Source organism: Chroicocephalus ridibundus, chromosome Z, assembly GCF_963924245.1.
Source record: "Chroicocephalus ridibundus chromosome Z, bChrRid1.1, whole genome shotgun sequence".
Lineage (NCBI taxonomy): Eukaryota > Metazoa > Chordata > Aves > Charadriiformes > Laridae > Chroicocephalus > Chroicocephalus ridibundus.
In genome coordinates this window covers 35,979-52,990 of record NC_086316.1, presented here as the reverse complement: position 1 = coordinate 52,990, position 17,012 = coordinate 35,979, and the positions used below count along the sequence as shown (strand labels likewise).

The window sequence follows — 17,012 nt, the reverse complement described above, 5'->3', positions numbered from 1 at the left end:
GATGGCTGGCAACATAACCAAAACCCTGTCTGGAGCAGGAACCAAGGTATCTCGTTCCCATGTGAATATGACTACAGGTCAATTATCTTACTTCATAAATATCGGACAGCCCAAGAGCCCTTTGAGCTCTCCTGCACGGCAGGGGGCTGCACAACAGGATCTCCCTGTGAGTGGAGACGCTCGCTTAAGGTTCTTCTCCTCGAGGTTGAGAGATTCCTTGCCGCAACAGATTCTCGGTAAGTGACTAATAGCATGCTAAACTTTGAAATCTTAGCTAAGTGATCTAAGGATTGATTGCGCATATATAATCCTTTAGACATAAACCATTGACCAAGTCTGGGACTAGGACTGGATCCAGCTGCACCTACACTCCTCCCTGAGGAGTTTAGAAAGCAAGGGGGTCCTTTCTGAACCTCGTGACTCAACGGGAGGGTCTCCCTGACAGCTTGTCTGACCCTGGTCCCTATGCAGTAAATAATCAAGTGTGCCCTGGCATCGAATCTCGTAAACACTGTCGCATTCACTACTAACTTTGTTAAATCACTGGTTTATCTTAATAAATATTTCACTACTTCTCCCATACAAGTGAAGTTAATCACTCCGCCCACGAAAGTCCACAGGGCAGGACAAAAGACAGCAGGGGCGGGAAGGACATTGTCTCCTGCATGGAGGACCACCGACACAAGGAGAACCACCAGCCTTCACTGCCTGTAGTCATGCAGCGCTGCCAGAGCAGCGAGAACACTGTGTCCCCATCAGCCTCTTCCACAGCCTCCCCTTCACCCACTGCAGTGGCACAGCAGGTGTGCACATTCCATCCCTGCTGCAAAGAGGGACAATACAGGTCTAATCTCACACCACTCGGTTCTTGTCTGCTCAAAGCAGAGCAGAAAGTTGGTGGCAGCCCGCCGCACAAGGAAAGGAAGCTGTGAAGAAATGTGTGCTGGCTGTGCAAAGAAGGCACTGAATGAAGGAGTATTCAGCCAGCTAGCCCAGATTTGACTGGCAGGAAAAAAAACCCAACCAAACCAACCTTCAAGGAAAATGCTTCAGTTATTCTCATGTCATTACATGGAAAGTATTAATTCATCAAACTGAAATTTGCTGATAAAAAAGCGTTCTACTGTTGTTTTTGAAATTACATCTTTGTTTTAAAGTGTTTGCTACCATCAAAATTTGCAGGAGCACTAGTGAGAATCAGCAGGTCTCCTCTGCTGACTGATGGCAGAGAACTGCATGAACGGGAGTAGTGACAATAAGCTGTCATAAACCAGCTCTGAGTGTGGTCCACCCATATCTCACTCATTTGGGCTTTGGGAAGCATGTTTCTAAGTACTCCTTGTAATGGATCCCAGTCAGTAGTGTGCAATCCCAAGGAAGGCAATAATAAAATTCAAATAGTGTGTAATGTGCCCTGTCCTCCCCCAGGCCCAAAGTGCAGTACAATAATGGGTACTGATAAAGCGCTGTGACACTATAGTGCTCCTCTGGGTCAACAGAGGTCTGCTGCCTGTGATTCACTTGCTCCCTGCCCATGCAGCAAGCCTTCAGTGTAGGACTACTGTGCATGTGGCACGCAGCCCTGCAAGGCTAAGAGCATTATGGTTTGTGGGAACACAACCCTTACTCTTCTGCTGCATTTTTTCCCCATTGGCACCTTGCAGGAGCACACACTGCTGAGATGGCACGAAGCCAAAATCCAGACTTCCTTAGAGTAACCAGCAGAGAGAACAAGGATAACCTAGGTTAAATGACCTCTAGCTCTCTTCAGGATATTCAGCGTAGTGACTTTTCTTATACAGCTTTTTAATTCTGCCAGAGACGCCAGGCAGGCTACCTGAGAGCAACCAGAACAACAGGCAGCATGACGAGAAGCAAATGGGGGGAGATCATGGCCAGGTCTGGTTCCAGCTGTCTGTGCTGAGCTCTGAGAGGTGGGACATCGTGAGAAAGATGACCTGTCTTCTGCCTTCTCCCACAGACATTGTCAGAGGCAGTCAAGCCACCTTTGAAAAAGAAAAATTCCTTTCTTCTGCTTTTAAGGGTTCCCTTGCACCTGTGCCTCCCTGCAAAGCTCCCAAAACCTCCTGTGGACATTAGTGACTCACTGGACTTGGCACGGCAGGGCAGGATACCTGTGTGCAGCAACACAGAAGGTGCACCACATAAAAAGATCTTTCTGCAACACTCTATCTGCACATCAGTACTAACAACTCATTACAGCCCAGCTGCCCTCACTATACTGATGGCTGGAAGTTACAGATTCAGTTTGATTCTTACAATGAGAGTGAAGTATCTGACCTTTACAGTGGTAACAAAAACACCCTTGATACATGATCCCAGGTGCATCCTCACAGGCAAATGGAAAGGAATTAAAGTTTTTTGTTTGTTTTAAATTTCCTGATGTTTGGGGCCTGATTTGTTCTAAATATTGGGAATCAGCAGCTATGACACAAATATTACTGTGAGAATATGCGTATTAATAGCTGATGCAGAACAACTACATTTTCATCTTTACAAAATACACTTTTCTACCTGAAAAGCAGATGATCAGCATTTCCTTTACCACTGTTACTGCCAGCCCTGCTGATGGTGGCAGCGGAAGATGAAACCAGACTAGGCAACAGGTCCCCGACTACTGTAACTTGCTCTCTGTGGCGTTTAAGGAGCACCTATCAGGAGCATGTGCAGCTGTGCAAAGATTAATGCAGTACTCCTGCCTCACATGTGAATTTACGAGGGGAATAAAGGGCCTTTAAGGCTTCTTCCACCTCCCATCTTCAAGTCAGCCCCCAAGCCACTCTGCAGTGATGCTTACTGCAAAGACAATCAGGAGAGCAGCCAGCTCAGACCTCTAAGCTCCAGCCAATCCTACACAGCATTCACAGGAAACCTTGCTGTCTGCAACAAGGTTGTCTGCTCATGGAGGACACAAACCCTGCCTCTGGCCACTCTAAAATGCCAGGGACCTCAACACTAGCAGCAACCTCCACAGCAACTGTGGGGGAGACCATTCCTTTTGCAGATGTGTCTACAAGTTCTAAACATCTGTCTCCCTTAACCGGAAAAGCCCTAGGGCTCACAGTCAAAATTTATGGTGTTGAAAATACAGGCAGTAAGACTGAATGGCAGTCAGTGCCATGGCCCAAAGCGTAAATAAATACAGTGCTTTATGCTGGCCCCCTTTGCTTTTTATCAAAACCAAATCTCTCTTTTCCTGCACAGTCAAAACCTGTGCACTGGGTTACATCTTTAAAAACCAGCCTGCTGTTCCTCGGGAGGGGCTCACAGGTCTAAAAGTAGCCTCATGTCCTCTTCCTGTTCCTTTATGGGGCTGATGAGTCTCCCAAAAGCAGCAAGATGGCTGGTACTAACACCATGCATTGCTGCTAATGCAGCCTCCGTGTCTTATCTCTCCTCTTATCCTTTGACAGATGGCTAGTTCCAGACCAGAGCTCTTGGGCTTCAAAGTAATCACAGTTATGTTGAATTGCAGCAGTTGCCCTGGAGAAAAAGCAGAGGTGTCTGTACCACGTGTGCAGTGCTAGGAGGATGCTGTGCACTACAGCCAGCTGTGAAAGCCACCTTCCAGGACAGGCTGCGAAAAATACACAACGGGGTTGTGCATTTCATCGTGTCTTCCTTCCCCTTTGCCTTTTCATGGCAGTGTAGAGGAATGTAAGTCCACAGTCCTGTCAGTATCCAAACTGTAGCTATGCTTGCCAAAAAGCTTCAAGGTGCTGCTGGAACCATACTCTGCCCTCCCTGACACAGAAACATTCACCAGAAAAAAAACAAAATCAAAGCAGTCCTGTATCGTCCCACCAGTAGGCAAAAGGCAGTAACTTAAAGGAGGGGAGTGAATGGAGACAAGTCCACACTTGGGTGGCAGGTGAACCCCATCCTTGCCTACCTCGCCTTCCCAGCTGCCTCTGTACAACAGGTAAGAGGCTCTGGATTTGGAAGGTCAGTTCACTGATAATGTGGATTATGGTGCATCTGCACCTGCTGGTCAAATGAAAGGGCAAGAAGGAAATGCACAGGCAGTGAAAGCAGGGACAGGTATCCTTGGAAGAACATAGGGATGCTGCCCAGTTGTGTAGGGATGGGGTCAGGAAGGCCAAGGTGCGGCTGTAGCTGAACATGGCAAGGGATGCAAAGAACAATAAGAAGGGCTTCTACAGGTATGGCAGCCAGAAAAGGAAGGTCAAAGAAAGTATACGGCCCCTGATGAACACAACTGGCAAACTGGTAACAACAGACAAGAAGGCTGAGGTACTTAACAACTTTTTGCCTCAGTCTTCATTGGTAACCTCTCTCCCCACATCTCTTGAGTGGATGGGCCACAAGACAGGGACTGGGGGAGCACTGTAAGAGAAGATCAGGTTCGTGACCACCAGAGGAACCTGAACGTACAGAATTCTATGGGAGCTGACAAGATGCATCCCAGAGTACTGAGGAAACGGGCTGTGTAGTTGCCAAGCGACCCTCCATGATATTTGAAAAGTCATGGCTCCCAGGTGAAGTCCCAGTGACTGCAAAAAGGGACACATTGCCCTCATTTTTAAAAAGGGTAGAAAGAAGCATCCTGGGAACTAGTGACCTGTCAGCCTCACCTCTATGCCTGGGGAGACCATGGAACAGATTCTCCTTGAAGCTATGTTAAGGCACAAGAAGTGATTTGAGAGAGCCAGCCTGGCTTCAAAAAGGGCAATTCTTGCCTGACCAACCTAGTGGCCTTCTACGATGGAATGACTGCATCAGTGGACAAGGGAAGAGCTACAGATGTCATCTATCTGGACTTCTATAAGGTCTTTGAGATGGTCCCCCACAACATCCTTCTCTCCAAATTAGAGAGGTATGGATTTGATGGGTGGACTGTTCAGTGGATCAGGAATTGGTTGGATGGTCACATCCAGAGGGCAGTGTTCAACAGCTCGATGTTCATACGGAGATCAGTGACAAATGGCGTCCCTCAGGGGTCTGTACTGGGACCAGTACTGTTTAATGGCTTAATCAATGACACAGACAGTGTGATTGAGTGCTCCCTCAGCAAGTTTGCAGATGACCTCAAGCTGAGTGGTGCAGTTGACTTGCCTGAGGAACAGGATGCCATCCAGAGGGACCTGGACAGGCTTGAGAAGTGGGCCCATGTGAACCTCATGAGGTTCAACAAGGCCAAGTGCAAAGTACTGCACCTGAATTGGGGCAACCCCTGATATCAATACAGACTGGGGGATGAAGAGGTTGAGAGCAGCCCTGCTGAGAAGGACCTGGGGGTACTGGTGGGTGAAAAACTGGACATGAGCCGGCAATATGCGCTAGCAGCCCAGAAAGCCAATCACATCCAGGGCTGCATCCCCAACAGCATGGCCAGAAGGTCGAGAGAGGGGATTCTGCCCCTCTACTCTGCTCCGGTGAGACCCCCCTGCAGTGCTGCCTCCAGCTCTGAGGCCACCAACATCAGAAGGACATGGACCTGTTGGAGCAGGTCCAGAGGAGGCCACAAAAATGATCACAGGGATGGAACACTTCTCGTATGAAGACAGGCTGAGAAAGTTGGGGTTGTTCAGCCTGGAGGAGAGAAGGCTCCAGGGAGACCTTATTGTGACCTTTTACTATGTGAAAGGGGCTAATAAGAAAGATGGGGACTTTTTAGGGGGGTCTGTAGCAATAGGACAAGGGGTAATGGTTTTGAACTAAAAGAGGGTAGATTCAGACTAGATATCGGAAGAAATTTTTTACAATAAGGGTGGGGAAACGCTGGCACAGGTTGCCCAGAGAGGTGGTAGATGCGCCATCCCTGGAAACACTCCAGGCCAGGTTGCACAGGGCTTTGAACAACCTGATCTAGTTGGAGATGTCCATGCTCATGGCAGGAGGGGTTGGGGTAGATGACCTTTAAATATCCCTTCCAACCCAAACCATTCTATGATTTTACCTCCTGTGTAGCTGATGACACATCCTCACACTGTGCAGTTCAGAGCCAAAGCAGGGCTGGTCCCTGCCCAGGCTACCCCAACTTATCAGGCATGGTCTTCCCAGGAGACCAGTTATCTGCTGTGTGCTGCCCTCACAAGCTCTGAAAAGCAGAAACTGCAGCAGCAGAGTATCCTCTTTCGCCACATGGCCAATCTCCTTGGTTTCGACAACAGCAGAGAAGCCCTTCAGCTCATGCTCAGCCTCTCCACTGTCAGAAAGCCACTTTTTTTTCACCTGCTTCCAGAGATTCCAGAGACAGCAAAAGAACAGTTTATCCCAGATTCTTGTTGAAGTCCTCCCTAACCAATGAACATCCCTGACTTGGGACAAAGCCCTTGTCTCCTGTGGGACAAGAGACCCAGTGTGTGGTCCCTCAGCCAAGGAAAGAGTCTTCACCCTCAACAGCAGAATTGGGTGTGGAGCTGCTTGGGTCAGGAAGATACAGGTTCAGAAGAATAGGCAGGTTCTCACACAGCACATCTCTGCTGACCAGCCAGGGGATCTGGGTCATGTAATGGGTCAGCTACAGGGTAGGGAGGTATTGATACAACTGGTGATGTCTGCTCCTCCAGCTGCTGCTCTTGTCCAAGTACCACCAGAGAGTAAGCATGTTCTTTGCTTCCTAGGCAGGCAGTAGAAAACTAAGCTCATTCTTGATGAACACAGTTCATTGTGAGCATGGGCTGCATCAGAAGACACTTTTGGCAGGACTAGGCATTTGTGCAGTAAAGCTTTTGAAGGTCAGGCAGCCCTGACAAGACACTGGGACAGAACAATAATTTACAGATTTTCTACACAGTAGATTGTAAAGATGTTCTCTGAGACATGGTCAAGGGAGATAACATTGCATTGCCATGCTTTCAGGGAGCAGGTAAGCCAAGTTCTGAATTGTCAGCTGTTGTCACCAACTATCTTAGGCAAAAGCACCGATCTGACTTAATTATTCATCAAGCCATCAGTGCATCTTGGGTTTTAAGCTTTTGTTTCTACAGAATGGAAGTACTTTGCACTTGCATGGCTCACCACAGCTCAAGCAGCAAAGTGACAGCCACCACCGTGCCCACTCAACAGCCCGTCCTCGGAGCTAGGGCAGCTTCTGACGCAGGGAAAATGGACCACACTGTGTGAACTGGACAGAGTGCATCAGTCTGAGGGAACATCATTTTTGATGCTTCCTGGAGCTACTTAAGTCGAAGTCCTTGACTTCACCCCTCTCACGATACTCTATATCATCCAGGGGAAAGTAGCACATCATGTGGTAAGAAAGCCATGAAGTGTTTCAGGAGGTGCAATCCATGTCATCATGTGCCTAAGCCGTAGTTCCCACAAAGTGCTGCCAAATCATAGCACTATTTCCTTCTCATCCAAAGTGGAAAAACCTTTGATGTTCAGCACTTCTTTGTAATATCAGGAAAGGAATTACCACCACTACCAGAAAAAATATTTTAAAAAGCACTGTTGTTTTTTATTGTTATTGGAAAGCCAAGCTTTCACCTACAAACAGCTGCTGCCAGGAAGGAAAAAAAAAACCGAACCAACCCCAAAAAAACTTTACACCTGCCATAAGTCAAAAACAGTCAGCAGGAGGAATTTGAGCATTTGGCAACCCAGGGAAGACAGGAGATATTCTGCTTCAGACCATGGTGCTGGTGAGCCCTGCCTCATGCAATTGCTGCACACAGATGAGGCTTCCCAGGAGCAGCCTGGACACCTCCAGGGACACCCCCTGCCTGTACTTGCACATTCCAACTGCTCGAGCCCTCTGACCTTCTACTTTCACACAGCACTGGTCAGGTTTTACATGGACACACTCCAGCTCTGAAAAACCACAGTGTCTTCACAGGTGCATGTCACTTGGGAAAAAGCTTCTCAGAGCCAGATCCAGAGCCTTCAGGTGCTCTTCAGGGGAACCTGCTGTGCAGCAGATGCGCCCCTGGACCAGGATGGCCTGGGGTTGAGGTGCCTGTGGAGGAGAGGAACAGCATAAGACCCCATGCAACCTGCGGCACACAGTTGACTGGTGGAGGCACAGACTCATCACTGCTGGGACTTGGCGCCAGCACTGCTGGCAGAGTGGCTCCATGCCCAGCCCTGGAGCAGGGCCTTCTTGCAGCAGAACAACAGAGGAAGAGACACGTGGCTGCTGGCCAGTGGAAGGATGAACCTGAAGCTCCAAATGAGCTACACCCTCCACAGCAATCACCTAGCAGAGCCATCTTCCAAGAGGTACAGAGGAACCCATCCTGTGGCATCTTTAAGCAAAAGCCAAGTAATACCTGGCCAGACCCAGGGAGCCAGGAGCACATCTTGTAGTTTGCCTGAGAATAGATACAAACATCAGAGCAGCAGGGTGACAGGCACTGCCAGATCACGTCTACTGCTGCCAGATACTCATGAAGGTAGTCCATTTGTCTCTTTTAGCTTGACCAGACATATTACTGGTGGCCAGAAGTCATTAGTGACCACGAGCACAAGTCAGCCATTCCCTGCTGCTCTCCCCAGCCCAGCTGCAGGGCAGTGCCAGCTGTTAGCTTGCTTTCTGAAGTCATTTGCAAGTCTGGCCTGTACCATTACACCCTCACTGCGCCCCCAGTTCCTGCAGATATAAGGGGCTTCGCATTTGAATTAGTTTTAAAATATGAGGTTCTGGACATTGCATGCAATGACTTCAGGCACCAAATATTGGTTTTAGCAAAGGCCCTGCATCCTTGCCTGGCTGATACATTTATAGCAGAAGGGAAGAATTAAGAATAGCTTTGTGTACGGTCCATTACACACAAACTGAAGAAAATGATAACCAGACTGTTCAAGGTGGAAAGGAGAAAAATCAATACTTCCCCTCTTGAATAGCTTTCACTTCTAAAAATAGACTTGTGTGGAAGTGTGTGAAGACTTTCATCCCTTCAGCTCTACCTCTCTGGACAAGAACTGCCAGCACAGAAGGAATGTTCCCTTCTAATTTCCCAGCTTAGCTTTCCAAGAGTAATTTGTTTTCACGGTGATGAAAACAACTGCCTCTGATTGTGTAGTTGGATCCTCTTCCCCAGTCCCTGTATGCACAATACCATGAAATCAAAAAGCTTACCCCATTAGCAACACTTTCATACCATTTGCAATTTGTACAATGTGGGGGGGGGGCGGTGGGGGTGGTGGCGCGAAGAGATTCCATGCAGAACTCCACGTATTGGTAGTGATCTCCATGTCCTGGTGCAGACTTTGAAACAACAAACGTGCCTGTAAAGTCTGGCACTCTGGAGTATTTCCAGTGTCTTCCTGGAACTGTTCATACAGAAGAAAACCCACCTCAGCATAAGCAAGTTCAGGGCTGGCAACACAACAGGTTCCTCCATACCTGTTAGTAAGGATGATCTTTTCATGTGCCTTTGATTTCACTGAGCATGAGGACTATATGCTGGGAAACAACTTCTGCATAGCCCTTTGGCAAATGCCAAGAAAGGATGAATAAAGAATGGGAAAATATATGCACTTGAAAAATATCGATTCGCGAATTTCATGCTGCGTACAGAGCCATTTCACAAAAGCCTAAGAGCTTCTCTTCAGCTTTAAAAATGCCAGGCTCTTTACAAGCATTAGAGTCCAGATAATAGTATTAAACACACTGCTCTAGTTGCTAGCAGCTTGCTTAGCATAAATTTAGAGGGTAATTTACTAAAACTTTGAGGAGCAAAACCCAGGATAATTTAGATAGCGCTACACTTGGAAATGTGTGCCATATGCCTGCTACCAATGGCTAAATTAGAGAAGCAAAGGAGTCTCCACCACAGCGAGGTCCACACTTGGCTGCAAGCCCAGCTGCACCCAAATGCTGTCATTTCTGCTGCCAAGCCACTCTTTCCCATAGCAGTTTCAGCTGGTACAGGACGTGACTGAGACACTTTGGTGAAAAAGAACTTCACCTGCCATTTTCTGTAAGGCTTCACCGGTTTCTTTAAAGCCCCCTGTCCATCCAGAGCCCTCCTACCCCTCTACACTTATCTGAAAAAGACCTGTCTCCACATCACCATTTCTATTATCTGTTTAGTATCATGGGGCTGGGCAGAGGGCCAGCCTCTTCCTTTGAGTTGTGCTGGGTCCTTGCAGTCATTCCAGTGCTCCCTCACTTTTGACCTTCCCACCCAATTTGGTCCCAGAGCTTACTCATCAGCCTTACCAGAGCTGCACGGGTTGATTCACAAATGGAGGGATGAAGCAAGGATTAGGTGCCTCGCTAGCTGATGAATTTATGCAGGGAGAATGAAATGCTGCCTTGCAGACTTCCAGGTGTTATGTTTTTTTTTTTCTTTTCGAGCTTGGATTTTTATCAGGTTTTATGATAGCCCTCTGAACAGTTATCTCTCTGCCTTGCTACAGAGAGAAACTGTTCCCACATCGGAGTGGGAACAGCATCACAGAACAAGATAACACAGGAGAAATGGTTCACTGAGGGCTCCCTACATAACACGTCCTTTCCACTTCCAATTCTGCAGGTTCTTCTGGGCCAGCAGGACCGCTCCTCCAGGACAAGATCTGCATGACTAATGGGCTTCCTAACATTTCTTGTTTTATAGCCCCTTTAGACCATTAAGCCTTATCTCCCACTGTCCTGCAGAGTTCTGATCTCTGTGATTCAGCTGCCCCACAGAGATCCTGCCTTTACCCAGCGAGACCACTGCCCTTGGCGATGAAGAATCTCTCCACAGAGTGCTGCACCTGATGCTCGCGTGTTAAAGCCACTCTGACTTCTGCTCCCTCAAGCTCAGGTGAAATTTCTCTCACAATATTTTCCCATTGCGGTTGAAAAGCCAAAATCATTGACTGTGAATTCCACAACAGAGAGGTGTTGAGGTTTTTTTTGTTTGCTTGTTTTGCTCGTTGGGGGGGCACGGGGGACAGGGCAGGGGAGCATATAGCTTCCTCCCATGAAAAAGAAAATTAGCTCACAGCACTTGATGCAAGATCAGGTCAGAAACCACTAAACACGTCACCTAAACTAAAAGAGAGACACAAAATCCAAGATCATGAACACTTAATTCACACAGACCTACAGCAGAATCCGCTGTCCCCCCTCCCCCCCCGCAGCGAGGCAGGTATTTCTGGATAAAAAATACCAGCAGGACACTAGACCACACTGCAGAGCCGCCGGCTTTCTGCTAGACCCCTGGGTTAGTATGGCACAGCCTCTCCCACTGTACCCAGCTAAGCCCGTGCGGCAACACTCACTTCTCTGACGACAGCCAGTTTTGGGGCAGAAATCCCCGGCACTGGCTGTAAACTCCAGTGGCAAAGCCATCTTCCACGTGGCTGTTGTGAAACGGCCGATATGGAGCGAAACCAGCAGTACTACTTACTACAACACCTCCTCTCAGCCGAAACCGCCGGTTTTGGATCGTCTCGGCGCGCTCCGCAGCTCCGCTGCCTACCGGGACCCCGCCCGCCGCGGGCTGCCCGGGCCGCCTCCACCCGCGACCGACGGTTCCGCAGCTCCGATGCTGCGGGGACAGATGGGAACCCGCGTGCAGCCCGGCCGCCGCTGTGGAGAAAAGCCTCCCAGCTACCTGCCGCCGGCAGCGGGGCCGGAGGGGGCGGGCGGGGTGGGGTCCCGGGGGAGGAGCCTCCCCGGCACCCCGCCCCCTCCCCGCCCTGCCCCGCCCTAGTTCATTCTAACCCCACCCTCTGGCTGGTCAGCATCGTCCTGCTTTCACCTGGGAGTTAATTTCCTTTCTAGTGATTGCCGCGAAAGGAATGTCAATAATGTATATTGCTTTAGTTGTTGCTAAGCGATGTTTATGTGTCTCAAGGACTCTTTTCAGCTTCCCATGGAAGCTGAGCAGGGAATACAGACAGAACAACAGAATGCCCAGTGGAATATTCCATAACATAAATATCATGGTCAGTATATAAATGGGGTTAGTTGGGGGCAGGGAGGGGAATCCATAATCACTGCTGATGAAAGTACCAATTCACCAATTTACCAGCTGGTGAGAGTGATTTGTGTCTTGTATATTATTATTATTATTATTATTATTATTATTATTATTATTATTATTATTATTATTGCTGCTATTTTCCTCTTCTGATATTGTTCTATTAAACTATTTTTATCTCAACTCACAAGGGGTTTTTTCCCCCTTTCCTTTCTTCTCTTTTTGTCCCTCTTCTCTCCATCCTTCTTGGGGGAAGGGGAAGAACTGCACAAGTGGCTGCATGGTCCTGGCTGCCAGACGTTAAACCACAACAAGCATAAGGTCCCTTAGTGGGAAGTGTGTGTGTCAGTGTGTGTGCCTGTGTGCGTATGCCCACCCCTGGGTCCCAGTCTCCCCAGTTGCTGGCACCTACAAGCCCATACACGTCCCTGAGGCCGTGGCCCCACTCCAGTTGCTGGATCAGACCCTCCTTCACACACCAGCACCAACAAACAGAGGTACAGAGCTGCCCAGGACTGCCCTGGTCCCCCCAGTAGGCAGTCCTTCCAGGCCTCACCCCTAAAGACCTACACCCCACGACTCCCTGGCCACATCACCTCTTTGCCACTCATCTGGCTGGATCATCATTAGCACTCACACACTCGCTTGCACACCACACCACCCCAGGTGCTGCACCACTGACACATGGGCCGCTCTGACACACATGCACACACGAGATATAGTCCCTCACCCAGGAAAACCGCTGGAAATGGAGTTGAATAAGGCACAGAACAGACTGCGCTGACCCAGTGCAGGGCATGGCCAGACAAGCATCCCAACCAGAAAAATGTTTATACGTTGCCGGCCCTTTTTCTCCCCTTATCCTTCTGTTTTCCCACGTTTATTCTCCACAGACCATGCTGATGCCTGTGTTTCCCCACATTTGGTTCCTCCCCTGGGCATCCTGTAATAGGCCTTGTGTAGTCCCGGAATGCTCTTCCCCTGCACCCACAGCGTGTCCCGTGTTGATAGCAGGGACCTCCCTCGGTCCCAAGGGTGCTCAGACTTTGACTCCTTTTGATAGGTTTCATGCCCGGACCGTAGGGCTGAGCATTTCCTGGGACAGCCCTGGGGGGGTCCTGGACAGGATTTCCCTTCGTCAAATTCCCTAATCTGTGTTTCAGACTGCGTTTGTGCCCCAGTGCTCCTCTGGGCTTGTGGAGGTGGTCTTCTGATGGGCTGATGAGTCCTGCATGGGCCTGGGAACAGACACACAGGGTATTATTTTGGTTTCCCACCCTGCTGTTGCCTCTCTGTGCTCCTCTGTGGGTACGCAGAGCCGCTTTTATCACATAGCACAGTGTGCAGTGCTCTTGCTGCTGGTACTCTGGGCTTGGTGGTGCTAAGGACAAAGACAGTGGGTGCAAGGCTTCTTGGAGATTGCCTGGCACTGCGTGACATTCACTGCACAACTGGGGACACAGGAACGCACATCCACTGTGTCAGCTCTTCCTCTCCTTCTCTGACAACAGCCTTTGCTGTACAAATGCCCTGCTCTGTATTTAGACTCCTCTGTTACTGTCTGCATCTCTTTATTTAGCACAGGAAACAAAGACTCACCTACTGAAAGGTATTGATTTTTTCTGTTTTGTGCCTTTCTGGTTTTGCTCTTTCATACTCCCTAATTAGCCAGGGTATTTCTGCACTGCGGGTCCTTCTGCCTTTACCTTCGCTGTTCTTTCTGCTCCTTTTTCAGGAACTGCTCTTCTCACAAATCAGCTCACATGCAGAAACTATGGTTATTTTCTTTTTCTGATGATGTAAAAACCGAATTTTTCTGGCACCTTTCATGGTTAGTACTACTTTGTGTTCCCTGAACTTAACCAAAAATGAGGTTGGGGCCTGACATTTGTAATTAATATAACATTAAACAGTCCCCAGGAAAAGGTTTTTCATCAACTGCTGATTCATGCAGCTTTCCTGAACAATCTGCATCACATTTCCTTTCCTACCAGTGCCTCTGGATGGTGCTTTCAAAGCAATCCACGCAGGAAGCAGAAGCTTAATTAACAAAGAAATTAAGCAAAGTTCTCTTTCCTGGGGGTAAAAAGTGGTATCCAGTAACAAGAGAAATCAGAGCTTCATGCCAAGCTACCAAATGTATTAGATTTGTACCTGTGTGTGGTAGAACTTAGCTTGTGGTTTTCTTCCCTCTGATTATTCTAAGTTTCAGAAGCCCAGGGAACACTGCTCCAGAAAGTTATGAGACATTTTGGCTCTAAATAGCATTCTTCATTGCTCATGTTTTGATTATGTTATAGCTGACCTATAAAAGCCTTCTGTCTGGGGAAACATTTCTAAACTATTTGGAAGCTCCCAACGCATTGCTGCTTGCCTGCCAATCTGTTTCTATAAAGAATGCAAGAATATCAAACCTGTGGGAGCTCATCCTAGTCTGAACCTGATGAACCCATCTCCTGCTAAACCTGTGAACCCATCTCCATGTCCTGTGATCCAGATAATTGTTTTGGAATTGCTGGGCATAAGGATCCAGAAAGCTGTGTCTGCTGAAGAAGAGTGACTAACATTTCATGAAGGAGAAAAAAAACTTCACGTCTCACATATCTGAAAATTTGAATTTAGCAGATTAGTCAGCCCCTCTCTCAGAGTTCCTTAGTCTGGATGTGGCAGGGCTGCCCAGCCATGTTTGAGAGCCTGTGTGCTGCTGGTTTTTGGTTGCACAAGCTACGCAGGAACAGCTCAAGTTGCCTAACATTATGGCTGCCCTTCTGCAGGATAAAGCTGTAGACAAGGTAACCCTTTATCCTTCAGCACTCTCTGTGAGGTTCGCCATGCCATTCTGCTGCTCCTGCCCAGCCCAGTTGTTTATGGAGTTTGACCCATCAAAGGTCATTGAGCATTATATGAGTGACCCAAACTACCTTAGAATCATTGAATGGCTTGGGTTGGAAGGGACCTTTAAAGGCCATCTAGTCCAACCACCCTGCAATTAGCAGGGACATCTTCAACTAGATCAGGTTGCTCAGAGCCCCATCCAACCTCACCCTGAATGTTTCCAGGGATGAGGCATCTCCCACCTCTCTGGGCAACCTGGGCCAGTGTCTCACCACCCTCATGTAAAAAATTTCTTCCTTATAGCTAGTCTGAATCTACCCTCTTTTAGTTAAAAACCATTAACCCTTGTCCTATTGCTGCAGGCCCTCCTAAAACGTTCACCCCCACCTTTCCTGTAGCCCCTTTACATACTGAAAGGCCACAATAAAGTCTCCCTGGAGCCTTCTCTTCTCTCAGCCTGTCCTCAAAGCAGAGGTGCTCCAGCTCTCTGATCATCTTCGTGGCCTCCTCTGGACTCACTCCAACAGGTCCACACCCTTCCTATTTTGGGGGCCCCAGAGCTGGACCCCAGGTGGAGTGTCACCAGAGTGGAGTAGAGAGGCAGAATCCCCTCCCTTGATCAGCTGGCCATGCTGCTAGGGATGCAGCCCAGGATACCTTCTTAAAGTACAACATGGCATGTGTGACCAGAGGAAGACAGAGCAGCTCAGGAGACAAAAGAGGTGAGAAAGACATGTTGAAGAAGTGGTTGCACTGGAGTCCCTTCAGAGAAATGGCACTTTTGAGGAGGACGTGTGTCCGTGGAAGACTTTCCATGTCCACCAGCTCTCTCTCCCCAGTGGAAAGACCTGTCTGACAGGCCATGCTGTAGGTTGAGCCAGGGCATCCCTCTGAATGTCTCCTGCAGAGTGTCTGCCTCTGTGTTCTTAAGAAGGGCATGTCCTGACAGTTTATAGCTCATCCTGACGCTCTTGCTAATAGACAGCTTCTTAAGGGTGGACAGCAAACCAGACCAAGGGACAGTGCTGAGAAGCTCCAAAGCCTGCCATGCAGGCACCCCTCACCAAGGTGTTTTTAAGGAAACACTTTCAGATCTCTTAGGAGGGAATGGACAAATGAACCCATAAAGCAGAAAAGCTTAAATACATGAGACCCAAACTATACAGTCAATAATTTGCCCTTGAAACGTCCTACATCTTTGCCAATGTGTTTCAACAATAGAGAGTTCAAAGAGGAACCCACAATTTTTAGTCTGTGCTAGAAGGCAAAAAGGAGAGAGTGTGACAAGAGTAACACCTCTGTTAATTGTGCAAGTGACCAGAAAACATTTCTCTGAAAGTTCAAATTCACTCAAACTGTGCAGACAGGTAACATAATATTCTGCTACATGCTCTAATTCTACTTACAGTAGCAATTACTCCTTAAAGTGATACAGACAAATGATACACATTATGTTACCTTTCTGGTTCCCTTCAGCATGAAGGTGCATTAAACCTTTTGAAGACATCAGAAATTGTGTTCAACCACCTGGTGCACAGGCAGAACATGCTGTGGTGACATGTCACAGTTTTGGGGGTTCACATTTCCTGTCAGCTCTGTCTCTCCCTGTGCCAGATCACAAGTAAATAGATGGCAAGTCTGAAATATTTGCCTTGAGGCTCTGGTGTTGCTTTTTAGCCTTTTTTTTTTCATTTGCGACTGAAGCTTTCAAGGTTTTCACCACCTGAGTGTACAAAGCAGCACTGGGGGTCGGGCAGCAGTTTGTGCAGCTCCATGAGTGGCAGACCCACTTGTTGGCAGGGCCACAGTATGTTCCTCCCAAGGTTAAGAGGAAAAAGCAGGAGAGAAATCGTCCCTTGGAGTGCCAGGAATGGCAGGGTACCCTGAGCCCTTTGTGCTCCAGTCCCAGACCACACCAGAACAATAGGACTGGCTGAAGGGTGATAAAACAGATCTGGAGTCTTGGGGACAACCCTGGGATGCCTGAATTGGGAACTGATTATCTGGACTCACATGGTCTGACTAAGGCAGATTCCTGTATGACTGGTCAGATAACATTGCTTTCAGTATTGTCTCTCTCAGAGAAAAAAGATCACAGCTCAGGAATGCTAACTTTGGTGATGCAGTGCGTCTGCACACACAAGAGCTCCAAGCTGCAGGAGATCCCCAGTGACAGCCTCAGAGCCCCTGCCCAGATCCTCCCAGCCCCAGGGGAGCTCAGCCCCGTGGGCTGGGGGACACCTGCCCTCCCCCAAGCACCTCACAGACCCA

The 17,012-nt window shown here is 48.5% G+C and overlaps 1 protein-coding gene across 3 annotated transcripts in view; it reads right to left on the bottom strand.

Annotated features, from left to right (window-relative positions):
- Nucleotides 1-11,564, bottom strand: part of FRMPD1 (FERM and PDZ domain containing 1) — a 41,438-nt gene extending 29,874 nt beyond the window's left edge. For all 3 annotated transcript variants that reach the window (XM_063320811.1, XM_063320813.1, XM_063320812.1), the window contains exon 1: nucleotides 11,331-11,564. The gene's annotated coding sequence lies outside the window, so the exon portion shown is untranslated. The remainder of the gene's footprint in view (nucleotides 1-11,330) is intronic.
- Nucleotides 11,565-17,012: the final 5,448 nt, after the last annotated feature.